Source organism: Camelina sativa, chromosome 17 (assembly GCF_000633955.1).
Source record: "Camelina sativa cultivar DH55 chromosome 17, Cs, whole genome shotgun sequence".
NCBI classification, from domain to species: domain Eukaryota; kingdom Viridiplantae; phylum Streptophyta; class Magnoliopsida; order Brassicales; family Brassicaceae; genus Camelina; species Camelina sativa.
In genome coordinates, this window is record NC_025701.1 from 10323244 (window position 1) to 10335607 (window position 12364).

At 35.8% G+C, this 12364-nt stretch overlaps 1 long non-coding RNA gene across 5 annotated transcripts; it reads right to left on the minus strand.

The window, feature by feature from the left end:
• LOC109124855 lies at positions 1880 to 3964 on the minus strand. 5 transcript variants are annotated; one of them, XR_762313.2, is made up of 4 exons: positions 3600 to 3964; positions 3438 to 3505; positions 3265 to 3322; positions 1880 to 3179 (listed from the first exon to the last, which is right to left on the minus strand). It is a non-coding gene; the product is annotated as an uncharacterized LOC109124855 (long non-coding RNA). The 5 variants fall into 5 exon arrangements; XR_762312.2 differs by having other exon boundaries at positions 3260 to 3322; XR_762314.2 differs by having other exon boundaries at positions 3260 to 3322; positions 3396 to 3505.

Sequence of the window (12364 nt, forward strand, 5' to 3'; positions counted from 1 at the left end):
CTCCTCTTTTTCTCTCTCCAACATTTGTCACTTTCTCCCTACTAAATCCTCTGTCATTCCATGTATTCACATAAATGCCATTATTTCTGATTTATTTGAATTTCTTGCGAAAATGTTTATTACATCCATATCCTCATCTTCTTCTTTTATTTACGGTTGTGTCACCACCATCAATTTTCCAACCACCATGAACAACCAAATTTGAAGCTCTTAATGCTTCAACAACCCAAATTTGTGAGCTTAAATAACACCCAATGCTATGAGAACTTCATTTTCTTCCATCTCCTCTCCATTTTAATCCAAGAAAATTTGCAAGTGCATTTATCTTGTTATATGTCATGATTCTTGGATAGTGATTAAATTGGTGCTGGGTTTCTTCTGTGGTGACTAAAGACGACGTCCTCGGTGCTTGACATTGCGAAACAACCACCGATAAGGTTATTTTCCGGTAGATTTCATGATTTTCCTTGATTTTTTTGCGAAAGTAGACTTCATTTGTTAGTCTAACCGTCATAATATCATGTAAAGTCTACTCTGTGGTCAGTTTTGCAATTAAAAATGTATCGAGTTTCGAGCCCGTAGACTGCAATTTCAGTCTCCTTAATTTCATTTGAAAACAAAAAAATATGGTTCAGACTGCATTATAATCTTTCCGTCAGATACTTCATTTGCAATCTACTAAGGTGTATTTTTGCAATTGACCAAGTTATTGACTTTTTAGTTATGACTGTCGGACGAAGTCTTCTTACGATAATAAACGAGTAGACTTCCATAGTGACTATTTTTGCAATTGACCAAACTATTTAAGCAGTGACCGTAATATTAATATATTAAAAATATATTAAAATTATTAGTTGACTGCAAAAGAAGTCTACTATTAAAAAAATGCAATTGTTGGTCAATTGCAAAAATAGTCACTATGGAAGTCTACTCGTTTATTATCGTAAGAAGACTTCGTCCGACAGTCATAACTAAAAAGTCAATAACTTGGTCAATTGCAAAACTAACCACGGCGAAGTTTACTTTTTCTGGTTGATGGATAGTNTCATTAATGTAGACTTCATACGAAGTCTACTTGGCGAAAGTCAAACTTGGTCAATTGCAAAACTAACCACGACGAAGTTTACTTTTTCTGGTTGACGGATAGTTAAAGTCTACTTAGTAGACAGAAGTCTACTGTAAAGTCAATGGGTTGGTCAATTGCAAAAATAACCATAGTCGACTATATTTGAAGTTAACCGGTTGAACTTTCCATTGAAGTCTACCTTGTTTTATCTATTTAATTGCAAAACTAACCAAAAAATTAACAAAGGAAGACCACAAAAGAAGTCAACCGGTTATGGTAGACTTCATTCGCAGTCTGCTTTGTAAAATTGTAATTGCAAAAATAGACCCCAAGAAATAGACTTCATTTGAAGTTATCCTCGTATAGTCTTTTTTATGTCTACTCGTTGATGTGAACATGAAGTCAGTATTATTTGAAAACCAAATTATTGCAAATTGGTGAATAATTTTTAAGATTTTCTTGTTGTATTCTTTGATATATGTTATTTACTTGCCTCTATATGTTTTTGACATGATTATATATAATACATATGGAGAAATCAAGTTTTTCGTTTTCTTAGGCAGTTAGGTCATTAACTTAGACTTATTTTTGAAGTCAACGTGGTGGAGTTCTGTGTGAAGTCTGTGTAATCATAGAGTCGACAAGTTCCTGAACAGATCCTCTTAGTTTTTTAAATGCTCAATGTGATAGATGATCTGTTGAAGAAGTAAAGTGTAATGATGTTTCTTTTTTGGCAAACTATGATAAATGAAGAGCATTTTGAAAACCACAACTCTCTTTTTATTTTGTTCCTTCTTGATCACTCAGTTTAGATACATGAGAGACGGTTTGTTTTTGTTGTATTAAAATGAGCAGATTATTTATACATAACTTCGTGAACACAAACTATCGAACACAAACTCGTAACAATTTCTAATTCTCCATCTCACACCCACTGTAGCTTGAACGAGCTTACTGTCTTTGCACTTTGGTTGTTACTGTTTTGCCGGGAGTTCTGTAGGCAACTTGCTTGCTGATGTTGTAGTAACATATTGAGATTTATCACGGCCTCTTGTTGAATTTGGGGATAGGCAGAAAAACAAAAATTTCATGAAAATTATTTAACCAGTGTACGTGAATAGAAACTGCTAAATCATTGTCATAATGCAAGTACAGCTAGAAAGAGTAATAATGCTTGTTAATGAAACAATTCTCGCATTTATTGCAGCGATCAACATGACTATTACACCAAGGATCTAACAGAGACTAAATTCATATTGTATACATGAGAGTATATTGCATGCGTGATATAAATCAAAGACACCATACCTCCAGACATAAATTCATATTGCATGCGTGATATAAATCAAAGCAAGCACATACAAAGACCAATCACCAAGCGGAGACAACATTGCATAAACCATGTACTCTCATTAAGAAACCATGTGATCTAAACGTTTTCAATGCTTTGTAAAGTCCAAATCCAATATCTCAGAGGGGGGGTGATAAACGAAAATCAGAAAATGGGACTACCTTTCAGACATGGTGGCGATAGTTTTAAAGGCTTGAATCAAACCACGATCGGAGTTGGAGTTACGGTTCTGCCACCTCCCGAGAGAAGAAGACAAGAAATCACGGGAGGAACCATTGGGCTTGGCGATGAGAGTGGTGAGAGCACTATCGGCGAGAAGAGGGTGGGTTGGACCACCGACACGGTTGGACCACCGACACGGTTGGACCACCGACTAAATTCATATTGTAAGATAAGCTAGCATAACAGAGACTAAATATCTCAAAGGAAACTTCATTCATAAAACTACCAAATTACGATAATTCAACTGACGCTTTTCTAGTATGGTGTCTCTGTTTGCAAAAAAAGAATATACTTTTACAAGAAAACCAAAGACGATAGTAGCCTAAAATATATATATCAACCACTTCTACGTATAAGATTCCTAACAAATAGACCATATCATGATTATATCATTAACAGAGTAATGCAAAGCAGCTTAAGCTACCTTGTTCAATTTTTTCCTGAGGCCCATTTAATTAAATGACAAAGACATGAATATTAGATATAGAAAGCTCTTGCTCAAAGAAGAGCTTCTCTTTTGGTTTCTGGATATTGCAGAACCTAGACAAAAAAATAAAAATAAACGTCAAAAAGACAAAACTGTGGCCAAAACACACAAATGACAAGGAAGCCAGACTCACAGAACCTGCAGACGAAGATAAGAGAGCCACCGACCAACTAATCTGACATGAAAAGAGACCAGTCTGAAAGCAAAGAACATAACAACTCCAGTCAAGTGTTTAACTGATACTTCCTGAACAAAAAACAAGAACAAACCTGTTCACCAGCCTCAACAATGGCAAGTATATCTGCACAAACCTGTTCACCAGCTTCGGCAGCCATCTTCCCCCATTTACCTAGCGTATCCTTAATCGAATCCATCGTATCTACCACCAAAACCAAGATCAATCAATATTAAACAAATCAAACGCAGAAATAGGATTAGATGCGACAAATCGGATAGAGAGAAGAAGAACTCACTCTTGGAACAGGGGCAGGAAAAATATAAGGATTGGACTCCGGAGGCATGGTGGTGGCGGCGGCGGGGATGGGCTGGGAAGGAGGAGGAGTGACGTCGGTAGAGTCGAGTTTTGGGTAAGGAGCGTAGTCAGAGGAGTGCGGAGGTGGAGGCGGCGTGGCAGTGGCAGGAGTAGAAGAGATCCGGCCAGTATCATGATTCTCCTGTCGTTGCAATACTCTTAACCCTAGGGAGGAAGAAGAAGAAGGTGTGAAGGAGATGAAGAAGAGAAAAAAGAGTAAAGAAGAAAATAATATACGATTTAGAGGTTTTTTGGTTTTAGAATCGCTTATCGCTAGAGAGAGAGGCAGAAAGTGAAAGTGGAAGAAATGAGGGAGATTAGGGTTTGTGAAAATTAGTTATATATAACTTGGTTAATTATAACCGTTCGGTTATGTCCCGCCGAACCGAACTGGTAACCGAAATATCAGATTAGTTTTATCGATCGGTTTGTTAATCTTTTCACAGATGCTGCCGAAAACCGAATATTACGATTTAGTTGGTTCGGTTCTCTCGGTTCTGACCGAATGCCCAGAAATTAATAGTTGATGACATAACAAAGTCAACCACTAATAGTCTAATAGTTTACGATGAAGTCTACTTAAGCAAACCCTAAAGCAAATAATTTTAACCTAATCAGCCATTCCTCCCTTAATTTGACTAGTTTATATGTAAATTTATTTTATTACAATGTAGGAAGTCTATGTAGTTATTATTTGGTCAATAGGTTTACCAAATTATTTTTTCTAATTTTTAAAATTAAAATTTAACCTATAATTAAAGAGTAGACTTACTTTTAAGTCTTCCGTTTGACGTCAATTTGAAATCAACCTTAAAGATATCTATTGCAGACTTCCTCGGGTTAAATCTGTCATTTTGGCTTCTGTTTTTTGTTTGGTCGTAAGGGTGTCAACTGTAATTTCAGCACTCTTAGTAGTTATGTTTCTCGAAAAACGAATATGGGATCTACGAGCTCATTTAAATGCAAATAAAGGTACTAAAAATGCAATTGTCCCGACATAATATGTATGTAACTTAATTATTTATTCTCATGTATCCTTTGATTATTTTTTGCAAATTAATATGCTCACGTCAACAAGCATCATAATTTACTTACTAAATAGCAGATATATATTTAATTATTATTTTTGCAGAAAACTAAGAGGATTTAAGTTGTAAGTTTCTATTCTTACAACCTATAAGTATTATATTTTGTATCTGTAGCTATAATTTGGAAGAAGCTCTCTGGTTTTGCATTCTCATAAAAAAAAGAATTGTTGCCTTTATAACAGTTTTACTTACATTGATTCGTGATGCAATGCTTAGGACATACAGATACGTATTTACCCAAAAGTTGATAACCAGATTAATGACTATATATACTTTAAGAAACATTTTGACCCAAAATATATATATATATATATATATATATATATATATATATATATATACGAGCACGCCGCTTTGTTCCTCCAGTTGGCCTAGTCTTCTCATTTGGAGCCATCACTTTGCATTTCTACTTCCTGTATTTGTAATAAACACCATTACAAAAAAAAAATTAAAATGAGCAAAATATTGGATGTTTGAAGAACCCACACGGGCACCCCATTTGATTTCTTTCAAATTATTAAGCCTAAAGTGGTTTCTTTTTTTTTTGGGCAAAACCTTAAGTGGTTTAATTTATATGTTTGGAACCATCTTATATAGAATAATAAGAAGAAGAAGTAATTGCTATATACATGCAATAGAATCCACTAATTAAACCATGTTCGCATAGAAGTGCACACATATTAATCTAGAACATATTTATATTCATATCTTCATTGTTTGTTCGGTTCTATAATTTGTGCATGAGTAAAATATTCAAAGTGATTAGTGATAGAAGCGGTATGTTAAATGAGTAAAGTTGAATTTCACAGTATGTTATACGATTATATGTTTCTTTGACAACTTTTTGTAAGTCTGTTTAAGTCATTTTATTAATTTTAACTTTCTCTTTTCAAAAACAGTAGCACAAGTTGTAAAAATGTTTCTTTTATTTTGAATATAATTTAGTATTAATTTTTTTAAAAAAGTTGAATTTCATATATATTAATTTTTCTTATTTTATTTGTTTCTAAATCTTTGTTTTTTGTGTTTAAAAGATAATTTCTTGATGAATTATAAACTCTTGCTATACACATATTTCAAAATTTGTAGCAACATGTGGTTACATAATAAACCTAAATCCCATATATATATATCAAAATTTGCAATTCCATGCCAATAATATATGTTTAGACAACTAAACAATTAAAGCAAAACTAAGTTGTATACAATTTGTTGGCTGTAACCATCCCATAAGAGAGAACAAGAAACCAATTTAAAAACAATTGCTAAAAATGGACAACATTAGTTTTACTATATAACTCACCTAGCTAGATTAATACCCACCAAATCATTTTCTTCACAAATCATAAACAAAGAGTAAAATATATGAGAACTCACACACACACCGTCTGTACAAGGAGATGGGTCGTCCGTACCATTTAGTGTCTTAACAAGTCCAGCCTATGTTGAGAAGTCTCCAACGGTCAAGGACCATCTAGATCCTTTCTCAAAGAGACGTTGGCGAGTTTGAGACAAGTGGGAAGCTTAAGTCAACCAAAGATCACATGTTTAGTTTAAGAAAGGATGTCGCTATCATTATGTGTAATTGTGTACAGCATCTACTTAGAATATTCTCTTTGTAATTGTCTATAATTAGCTTGTATCTAGGAACCATATCAAGTAAGAAATAATAATTTCTTCTTCTACACTTCTACACTCTCTCGATTCTTATCTCTACACTTGTTACACTTTCTTGAACTTACTCATCACTTGGGACCTAAGCTATAATTCTTTCTTCTCTAAACTTACAAAATACTCATATATCATTCGTAGTAATCATCATCTCACGTTACGGCAACTCAAACATTGAAAAAAACATGCAATGTTTTCATGGTTGTAATTGTATTGACGATAGGGTTCTACCGACACGATGACAAAAATCCACCTATTTGTGACCATTGTAAGAAACCTGGCCACTTCAAAAGCCGTTGCTGGATTCTTCACCCTCACCTCCGAATCAACCGAGCCATGACAAACCAAGGAGGACCAAGAGCACATCAAACGACCATGGTGGGGGAAGCAGTGACCACCAAGCCAAACAATCGAGTCCTTGAAGGGAATGACACTGCACTAGCTTCCTCTTTGGAGCTAGTAAGGAAGTCAGATCTGGACGCCCTCATCAAAGCCCTCAAGGAGGCCTCCGATAACTCCTTTCTTGCTTTAAAACCGAATAAACCTCTCATTGTTGATTCTAGTGCATCACATCATATGATTAGTGATTCTAAGTTAATTAGTGACATTAAATCTGCTATAGGAAATATGATTATAGCTAATGGTGAGAAAGTATCGGTTGAGGGAATAGGAAACTTGAAATTATTTGATAAATCATCCAAAGCATTTTATATGCCTAGTTTCACTTCAAACCTTTTATCGGTTACAAGAGCTACCAATGATTTAAACTGATATGCAATATTTGGTCCTAATGATGTTTATTTTCAGGATATTGAGACAAGTAAAGTTCTTGGCCAAGGTGTCACCCAAGATGACCTCTACTTGCTTAAGGACCTAAATCTATCTTCTTCAAATTTGTCTTGTTTTAGCTCAATTAATGTTAAAGAGAACAATGTTATGTGGCATGCTAGACTAGGACATCTCCATTCTCGAGCTTTAGAATTAATATTTCTAAGTATTTCTTTTAAAAATGATGAGTGTGAGGCTTGTATCCTTGGTAAACATTGTAAATCTGTTTTTCCTAAGTCATTGACTATCTATGAAAATTGTTTTGATTTGGTTCGCTCTGATGTGTGGACATCCCCATGTTTATCTAGAGAAAATCAAAAATATTTTGTTACATTTATTGATGAAAAATCTAAATATACTTGGCTTACCTTGCTTCCTACTAAAGATAGAGTTCTTGAAGCTTTCATTAGTTTTCAAAATTATGTGACTAACCATTATAATGCAAAGATTAAGATTGTAAGATCAGATAATGGTGGGGAGTACACAAGTCATGCTTTCAAACAACACCTCACCAAACATGGCATTATTCATCAAACAAGCTGTCCATACACCCCACAACAAAATGGTGTAGCAGAACGAAAGAATAGACACCTGATGGAAGTGGCCCGCTCTATGATGTTCTACACCAACGTTCCAAAACGATTTTGGGGAGACGCGGTGCTTGCGGCGTGTTACCTAATCAACCATATACCTACAAAAATCCTCAAAGATGTATCACCATTTGAGATATTGAACAAGGAAAAGTCCATTTTTGATCACTTACGTGTTTTTGGGTGTATGTGTTTTGTGTTAAAACCATGAGAAATACGAGACAAGCTTGACGCCAAGAGAACTAAGAGCATGTTCCTTGGTTACTCTACTACTCAAAAGGGCTATAAATGTTATGATCCTGAGACTAGACAAGTGTTGGTGTCTCGTGATGTGAAATTTGTGGAAACTAGTGGGTATTATGACGAGAAGAATTGGGATGATCTTCGCGTGTTGTCGATTTCACCATCTGATCGCGTCAAGAACCTTCGTATTATCCTTGAAAGGCTAGGGGTCGAAAACAATCGGGACGCCGACAATTCAGCCGGGCCAAACTCACCAGGAGACTCTGTTCCACTTGTTGACCTCGACCCCAATAGTCCAGAGGCAGCCCTTACTCAGCCTACTTCCGGTGATCCGTCCGAGTCCAATGAAGAGCAACCAAAACCACTCGAGGAGGAGAGTCAACCTGATGAACCAATTATACATGACGATGATGATAATGAAGCCCATGATCATGGGGAAGTTATCCCCTTACGGCGAATTCAACGGCTAAAACATGTTCCCCGCGTGTACTACAACAATGTTGTTGTTGCCCATCCGATTTAAGCCGTATGTACTCTTGCTCATTTTCCTTTGAACCACCAGGCATTCCTCGGCCAAGTGGACAAACATTGGGTACCACAAACCTATGATGAAGCTAAGGAACATAAGGTGTCGCGTGATGCAGTCAGCGCTGAAAAGACGGCGATGGAGCAAAACCACACGTGGGACGAGGCAGATTTACCGAAAGGCAAGAAGACAGTCACCTCTCGGTGGATCTTTACTATTAAATACAAGAGTGATGGGGAGATTGAACGCTATAAGGCGAGACTTGTCGCACGAGGATTTACACAAACGTATGGGGAGGACTATCTTGATACGTTTGCCCTAGTTGTGAAACTCCATACGGTCCGAGTTGTTCTCTCGTTGGCTACTAACCTGGATTGGGAACTTTGGCAAATGGATGTCAAGAATGCATTCTTGCAAGGCAAACTCGAGGAATGAAGTGTACATGCGACCTCCACCTGGCTTAGAAGAGACTATCAGTCCGGGAAAACTTTTCAAGCTCAACAAGGCCATTTATGGTCTAAAACAGTCACCAAGAGCATGGTACCACAAACTAAGCACCACCTTGCTTAGGAGAGGCTTTCGCAAATCAGAAGTTGATCATACTCTTTTCACACTACCAAACGACAAAGGTATTATAGTCATTCTAGTATATGTTGATGATATCATCATATCTGGAAATTACAAGGTAGGCATTAAAGATACTAAAGACTTTCTTAAATCAGTCTTTGACATTAAAGATCTTGGAGAGCCTAAATATTTTCTTGGGATAGAGGTATATCGGTCTAATGATGGGTTATTCTTATCACAAAGAAAATATGCCCTTGATTTCTTAAGTGAAGCAGGAAAACTTGGATCAAAAGCTGTGACAACACCACTTGAATAAAACTATAAGGCAGGAGGAAAGGGGGAGCTTGAGGCAGCTCCATTTGAAGATGTCACACGATATAGGCGACTAGTGGGTAAGCTTATATATCTTACCATTACTCGACCTGACATTTGTTTTGCTGTGAACCAGGCTAGCCAGCATATGCAAAACCCCACTGTCCATTATTGGAACATGGTGAACCGGATCCTAAAATACATCAAAGGTGCACCAGGACAAGGAATTTGGATGGGACGCAATGAGAACACGGAACTGGTGGGATATTGTGATACTGATTATGCCGGCGACCGTGAAGACCGTCGATCCACCACCGGATATTGCACGTTCCTTGGAGGTAACCTTGTCACATGGAAAAGCAAGAAGCAAAAGGTGGTATCACTATCAAGCGCCGAAGCCGAGTATAGGGCCATGAGGAAGCTTACTACCGAACTTATGTGGCTTAAAGCTCTACTCAAGGATCTTGGAGTTGAATCACCGAAACCTATCACAATGCATTGTGATAATGAGGCAGCCATACACATAGCCACCAACTCCGTGTTTCACGAGAGGATAAAACACATCGGGGTTGATTGCCATAAGGTCCGAGAACAAATTCAACTTGGTGTCACTCTCCCTTGCCACACCAAAAGCTCCGAACAGCTTGCTGACATTCTCACCAAGGCGGCTAGTCCACAAGTGTGTGAGTATATTCATTCTAAACTTGGTCTTAGAGACCTCACTCGGCCATGAGTACCCTCACATGACACCTACACTCTTTTTCCCTTAAGTATAGTTTTCCCCAAGTGGTTTTCTATACTTAGGTTTTTAATGAGGTGGGTGTTCGTGATGTCCAAGCTCTATCGACATCAAATCGATCAAGCTTGAGGGGGAGTATGAGAACTCACACACACACCATCCGTACCACACCGTCCGTACAAGGAGATGGGCCGTCCGTACCATTTAGTGTATTAACAAGTCCAGCCTATGTTGAGAAGTCTCCAACGGTCAAGGAACATCTAGATCCTTCCTCAAAGAGACGTTGGCGAGTTTGAGACAAGTAGGAAGCTTAAGTCAACCAAAGATCACATGTTTAGTTTAAGAAGGGATATCGCTATCATTATGTGTAATTGTGTACAACATCTACTTAGAATATTCTCTTCTACACTTCTACATTCTCTCGATTCTTATCTCTACACTTGTTACACTTTCTTGAACTTACTCATCATTTGCGACCTAAGCTATAATTCTTTTTTCTCTAAACTTACAAAATACTCATATATCATTCGTAGTAATCATCATCTCACGTTACGGCAACTCAAATGTTGAAAAAAATATGCAATATTTTCATGGTTGTAATTGTATTGATGATGATGTTTTCGGTACATATTGCTCAACTAACAATGTAGAAATGTGTGAAACATTGTATCCATCAGTGCTCGAAATCGACGAAAAAACCTACTCTTATAATATATGAAGAAACTTGCAAAACAGGCTGTACAAACAACTACTCGACAAGGAAGAAGAGTTTGTTCCTCGTGCTGGTGATGGTTATATCAGCATTTTTTGTAAGGACTAGCTTAACGGATGCCACATGTTCTGAATTATGGAAACTTCCATTATTTTATTTTCGGCACTATTATACATATGTATAATGTATCTGTTTAATATCTTCAGCATAATACGTATGTAACTTCCATATTTATTTTTTGGGTGTCAAATATACGCAAAATCATATTGAAATTTTTTGATTGAAGAGAATTACATCGAATGTAATATTTTTTCTGGTGTTATGGTGTGTATCGATTATACGTTTTAAGTTCAAATACAAATTTCATGCATCTATGACTATGTCTATATACATATTCACGTAAAGACTAATTTTCCATGAAAAAAGAGAATGACATATTAAAACCTATAAATGGGTTAGATGTTTAATGGTAGGCTAATTTTGCAATTGTACGTAACGATGAACATTAAATTTCAAAGAGATAAGGATCAAAATGTATTTAAGAAATATCTAAATATGAGTGATTCCTATTAGAATTAGGATTAGCAAAGTTATATATAAGATTATGTTGAGGTGTGATACAATTTATAAGGTTATGTAAGAAAGAGAAATTGAGGGCTTGATTTTTTGAATTAGTTTTCTTAAACTAATAAAGTGAATTATACTTTATAATTTTATGTTTTTAAACAAATTTTTTCTATAAACATCATATCGTTACGTGAATATATGAGCTTCTCTCGTGTATCTTTTGTTTATATTTGCAAACTATTATGTTCACCTCAACAAGTATCATAATTTACTTACTAGTAAAATAGCAAACACAATGATTACCCATTTGCATAAATCTTTTAATTTCTTCTAAACTAACAACCCTCTTCGCAATGATGGTAGGATCAAATCTAAAACCTTGGTACTCGGCGATATGTTTGAACCAGTAAAAACTTGGAGCATTTTCGAAAATAACGTTTTAAAACATTACACAATGGTATAATAATAACACACTAGATTAAGATCCGTGCGAGAGCATGAGTTGAAATTCTTTTTATATGATTGTTTTTAATATTTTTTAAATATATTATTATGCAATAAAATCATATGGTGCACATGCACCACCCTTAATCAAGGTGGATCCGCCCCTGAATATGAGTAATGTATTCTGGTGAAAAGATATTTGCATGATTTATATTGAAAGTTTAGAAGATTCTCATTAAGATTTTATTTTCAATTGGAGAACAAGATCTCGGAAATTTAAGTGTGATAAATTGTCAAGATTTTATTCATTTTAATGCTTTTATTATCTTTAATAAGTTTGTTAACAATGTGGTCTACTAATAAAATCTGCCGAAAATAAATTTAGAATATTCTCTTTAAGTTTTTTGAAAACAACGTAC